The sequence below is a fragment of the Triticum dicoccoides genome, chromosome 6A, assembly GCF_002162155.2.
Source record: "Triticum dicoccoides isolate Atlit2015 ecotype Zavitan chromosome 6A, WEW_v2.0, whole genome shotgun sequence".
NCBI lineage: Eukaryota > Viridiplantae > Streptophyta > Magnoliopsida > Poales > Poaceae > Triticum > Triticum dicoccoides.
In genome coordinates this window covers 515,872,850-515,878,849 of record NC_041390.1, presented here as the reverse complement: position 1 = coordinate 515,878,849, position 6,000 = coordinate 515,872,850, and positions in this window count along the sequence as shown.

Here is a 6,000-nt window from a genome sequence, read left to right as displayed (position 1 = left end):
AAAATAGCAAATGGCGGGTAAACAAATTACTGTTGGGCAATTGATAGAACTTCAAATAATTATGACGATATCCAGGCAATGATAATTACATAGGCATCACGCCCAAGATTAGTAGACCGACTCCTGCCTGCATCTACTACTATTACTCCACACATCGACCGCTATCGAGCATGCATCTAGTGTATTAAGTTCATGGAAAATGGAGTGATGCAGTAAGAACGATGACATGATGTAGACAAGATCCGTTTATCTATATGGCGGTAGATATAGATCTTGTCTTTTTATCCTTAGTAGCAATGATACATACGTGTCGGCTCCCTTTCTGTCACTGGGATCAAGCACCGTAAGATCGAACCCACTACCAGGCACATATTCCCATTGCAAGATAAATAGATCAAGTTGGCCAAACAAAACCCAAATATCGGAGAAGAAATATGAAGCTATAAGAGATCATGCATATAAGAGATCAAAGAAACTCAAATAACTTTCATGGATGTAAAAAGATATGACTGATCATAAACTCGAAGTTCATCAGATTCCAACAAACACACCGCAAAAGAGTTACATCATATGGATCTCCAAGAGGCCATTGTATTAAGAATTCAGTGAGAGAGAGAAATCCATCTAGCTATTAACTACGGACCCGAAGGTCTACAAAGAACTACTCACGCATCATCGGAGAGGCGCCAATGGAGGTGGTGAACCCCATCCGAGATGGTGTCAAGATTGGATCTGGTGGTTTTGGACTCTACGGCAGCTGGATGAATATTTCGTCGATGCCTCTAGGGTTTCTGGAATATTGTGGTATTTACAGAGCAAAGAGGCAGTCTGGGGGGCACCCGAGGTGGGCACTACCCACCAGGGTGTGCCAGGAGGCCCAGGCGCGCCCTGGTGGGTTGTGCCCACCTCGGGTGCCCCCTCAGGTGCAACCAGGGCCCATTGCCTTCCTTTTGGCCCATAAAAAATCGTCATGGAGTTTCGTGGCATTTGGACTCCGTTTGATATTGATTTTCTGCGATGTAAAAAACATGGAAAAAACAGCAACTGGCACTTGGCACTATGTCAATAGGTTAGTACCAAGAAATGATATAAAATGATTATGAAACATCCAAGATTGATAATAAAACACCATGGAACAATCAAAAATTATAGATACGTTGGAAACGTATCAGTATTAAATAGCATATTGGATCTGAACATATAATCTTCCACCAAATAAACCATATAGTAATCAACTACAAATGTAATCAACACTACTAGTCACCCACAAGCACCAATGTATAGTTTCGGTAACATGATTGAACACAAGAGATGAACTAGGGTTTTAGATGAGATGGTGTTGTTAAAGATGTTGATGGAGATTTCCCTCCCCAAGATGGGAGAGTTGTTGGTGATGATGATGACGATGATTTCCCCCTCCGTGAGGGAAGTTCCCCCGGCGGAATCGCTCGTCCGGAGGGCAGAAGTGCTCTGCCCAAGTTCCACCTTGAGACGGTGGCACTCCATCCCGAAAGTCCTCTCCTTATTTTTTCTAGGTCAAAATGACTTATATACCAGAAGATGGGCACCGGAGGTGGGCCTGGGTGAGCAGAACCCACCAGGGCACGCCTGGGCTCCATAGAGCACCCAGGTGGGTTGTGCCCACCTAGTGGGCCCCCTCTGGTACTTATTGGCTCCAATATTCCTCATATATTCCATAAAAAATCTCCGTAAAGTTCCATCTTGTTTGGAGTTGTGCAGAATAGATAGCCTGACGTAGCTTTTCCAAGTCCATATTTCCAGCTGCCGGAATTCTCCCTTTTTGTGTGTATCTTGCATGTTATGAGAGAAAATGTCGGATTTCGGGTTCCGGCAGACCCTTGAGGTTCGAACACTAGGGTGCGCGCGGAGATTTCGCCTCCTATCTACCTGCACCCCTCCGCCTCGCTAAGATCTAAGCTATGGAAAGAACAACACAAGAGACACAGGGTTTATACTGGTTCGGGCCATCGTTGTGGTGTAATACCCTACTCCAGTGTGTGGCATGGTGGATTGCCTCTTGGGCTGATGATGATGAATGATACAAGGAAGAACAGCCTCGCGAGGGTCTGTCCTTGGCTGGGGCGATGAACTGCTGGGAGGAGTTCAGCCACCCTTCTCTCTCTCTTTGGTTGAACCTCTCTCTGGTTGAACCTCTCCTCTTTCTCTCTCCACGAACAACCCCCTCCCTCTCTCTGTGGGTGGCTGGTCCTATTTATAGAGGCCCTGGTCCTCTTCCCAAATATCGAGCGGGAAGGGAGCCAACAATGGCGGGCTAATTTGAAGGGGGACAGCTAGTACTAGCTACCCTGACAAAAGTAGTCTTCGCCTGCACAAAGCTCTGGTGGTGACACCATCTTGGGCTCCATGATGACCTCTGTCTTGCAGTCTTCCTGGTCTTGGTCTCGTTGCACCGAAATGGCAACCTTTGCCCGATGCCTCGGTACTCCGTGGCTGCGCTTGCCCCCTTTGCACCAAAGAGGAAAGGAGGACACTACGCGGGCTGGCACCCGCCTGGCGCCCTTGGTCGTCATGGCTTGCGTCATGGGCACCTCGTGAGGTACCCCACCTTGATCTCTCCGCCTCCTCGCGAGCCAGCCTGATGAGGCCGTGCCTGAGGAAGCTCCGTGTCGTCCGCCCCGCGAGGCTTGGCCCCTCGCGAGGGTCTTGGTTCTGTGTTGATGAAGATGGGCCGTGCTGGGCCCCCCTTTGAGCCACGCCGCAGGCTGCAGGCAGGCAAGTCTGGGGACCCCCGTTCCCAGAACGCCTACAGTAGCCCCCGGGCCCAAGGCGCGCCCGGACTTGGCCGTGCTGGGAGGCGGAAGGGCAAGAGCGAAGCGCTGCGGGCCCTAACAGCCTGCGGCCTTGGGCGCCGCATGGCGGTTGACCGGACGTGGGCGTCTTCACTTCCCCATGGCGCCTCGGCAATTGCACGGATTGGACAAGTCCCTGCATGCAAAGCGGGTCATGATTACCTGCGATCGTGGAGGTCGGCGGTTGGCCTTCGCCGGCTATAAGTACGGAACGGCGCGCGCCCTTCCAGTCCATCCCTTCTTGCTTCTCCTTCTTCCCGAACCTTGCTCCGTCTTGCTGCGATGGCTCCGATCCGCCAGTTCTCAACGACAGAGAAGGGAAAAGCTCCCCGAGAGGAACCAGACCCACTCCCGTCGAAGAAACGGCTCGTCCCCCGTGGCCCGGACGAGGGGGCCCTTCAGGTGGTGTCGAGGCCTTGGTGCGAGTGGGCGCCGCCAGGGTTCCCGCTTCCATTGTACGCCCACGTCGAGGGACCTGAAGCAGCTGATGCTGACTGCCACGGGCGGCGCCGCCGTCGGCGCCGACGGGTCACGAAGGTGTGGGTCGTCCCCCCTGGGGTCCACACCGAGGGCTCCTCCCGAGAGTTCGTGCTCCATGTTGCCGTGCCTCTTCAGTCTTGGATTCGCCTTCCTCCCTTCTTCACCTCCATCATCCCACAGGGGGAGCCCTGGAGCTCTGGCTGCAGCACGCCGGCTGCAGCACCCTCGCGACCGAGGCAGAGTTCGCGGGCGTTGCCCCGGGCGAGGCCTTCATGACTCGGGGCTGGAGAGAGATCGCCCGGGTTTGCAGGACAAGGGGCGTCTTTGCGATCCACTTGGATTACGACGGTGCTTCGGTGATGTTCCTCAAGGTCTTTGATGCGAGCGGGCGCCGGCTGGAGTGCTGCCCCGGGGCCCTGCTGCGGTGAGGATTGGGCCCGTCGACCGCTCCCTTGGCGGCTCCTCAGGCGACAGAGGCGGCGGAGGTTCTAGCGACTCTAGCGAGCTCTTCGCGACTCCGGAGACGAGTGATGACAGCTACGAGCCCCCGAGCCGGCTCCGCTCCTGGAGCAAGGCGGGCTCGTCAGGCCACCGTCGACTCTGATCTGGATGGGGTTGGCGCCGGTGCTTGACGGCCCACTGTTGATGATGGCGTCTTCTATAGGGGCGCGCGTAGCTAGTGTTCCTTTAGGATCTGTTCCTTATCTCGAGAATCAGGGGCCGCTCCCTGGTGTGTCGCCGGGTCCGTGCATCGGCAGGCGCGAGGTTGCTTGGTGAGGACCTCGTGTGTCTCTCCCCTCTCGCCTTTGCTCCCCTTTCTGCTCTACGTCCTCGGGTCCCGGCCCTCGAGCGAGTCTTAGCCGTCGCTGGTATGCTAGGTCGTGATGCCGTGGACAAGGCCAGAGGGTGAGGGCTGGAGAGCCAGTAGGAGCCCTGAGTCATGATACTCAGGCACCCCCCCTTTAACGTGCAAGCGGTTTGCGCGGACGAGAGTGGAGGAGACACCGCAAGGGCCTCGCCCGACGCAGCTCCTTTAAGAGATCTTGTAGACCCATCATAGAAAAAACGAGGGGTTGCCATGAGAATTGACAGTCAGTCGTTGGTTGCTTCTGAGGGGTAATGAGGCACTGAAGGCTTGACGAGGTGACGCTATGCGGGGCTGCCGCGGCCAGAGCTCAGCCATTCAGGTTTGTCGGCATTGCAGGGACAGACCCATGCACAAGCGTCGTGCCGTTTGGGAGCAGCTTCGTTAGTTGGCGTCAGCTGAGCAGGCAACTAGGTAAAACACATTAGCTGCGAAGGAGTGGATTCGTTCAAATAGATGCTGGGAAGGCAGACATCACTGGGTCAGGCCCGAGCGACTTGGGGATCATGCAGCCCGAGGGGCGCCCCCAATAAGGTAAGCTAACAACATGAAATAAAAGGGATACATGCCGCAGGGATGGACCCACGCGTCCTGGGAATAATGCAGCCCTGGGGGCGCTCCCAGCTGGAAGTGAAACTTGAAGATGTCACCTGATGATGTTGAGGACGAAGGGGTGTTGGTGTAGCAGACTCGGTGGGCTGCGGAAGCCGATCCTCACGAGCCCCCAGGCCCGGGGGCCTCGGGAGGCTCCGGAGGTGCTGGCGGCTCCCCACGGACCATCTCCATCTCCGCCAGGGCCGCGGAACGCCTGGCCTCTTGTGCCTCCATGATGCCCCTTATGAGGCGCTGGTACGTGGCAGCCACGTTCGGCAAGCCGTAAGGCATGCAAACATAGCTATGGGGTGGACCTCCGCAGCGCCCCACTCGCGAGGGCCAGAGGCGCTCCAGGGAGGCGAATCGATTGAGCCCTGGTATGTCGATGCAGACACGCAGCCCACCATCCTCGCCTGGATGGGGGGCCACTGCTGGTAGACGGCGACCGCCTTTCATAACTCTTGACTCCTGTAGCTCCTGAATGGCCTTGCTGACGAACTCCTGAGGGTCTGGCTCTCCTTGCCTTACTCCTTCTTGAGGGAAACGTGCTTCAAAACACGCCTCCATGTGGTGCCCAAGCGCCTCCCTCGTGACCCTAGCCAGGTCGGTGGCCCTCCAGGGGAGAGCCCCCGAGCCCTGTCTGAGGAGGGCGTCGGGCGCGCTTTCCTATGCGATGGAAGGAGGTTCCCCCTAGGCAGGCATGGGCCCTGAGGGGCCTGCCTCCTGAGGAGCCAGGCCGGATGATGTCTTCTTCTTCTTGGGGGCGGTCTCGGGAAGCCTCCTGCTTCCGCGGTCTGGGTCTTCCAGTGACGCGGACTGAAAGGCTCGTTTTAGGGAACACACCGCATCCTTCTCTTCACAGGGCACCGTGATGACTCCGCCACTTCCTGGCATCTTGAGGACGTTGTAGCCGTGGTGGGTTACGGCCATGAACTTGGCCAGCGCTGGGTACCCGAGGATGGCGTTGTACGGCAGGTGAATGTGAGCGACGTCGAAGTCGATGAGCTCGGTGCGGTAGTTGTCGCATGCCCCGAAGGTGACAGGGAGGCGGACCTGCCCAATCGGGACCGTAGAGCCGTCGGTGACTCCGGAGAAAGGCTTGGTTGGCTGAAGCTGGCTGTAGGGCACTTGGAGATTGTTGAATGTTTCCACGGACAGGACGTTGAGCCCCGCCCCGTCATCGATGAGGGTCCTGGTGACCACCATGTTGCTGATGATAGGGGAACAAAG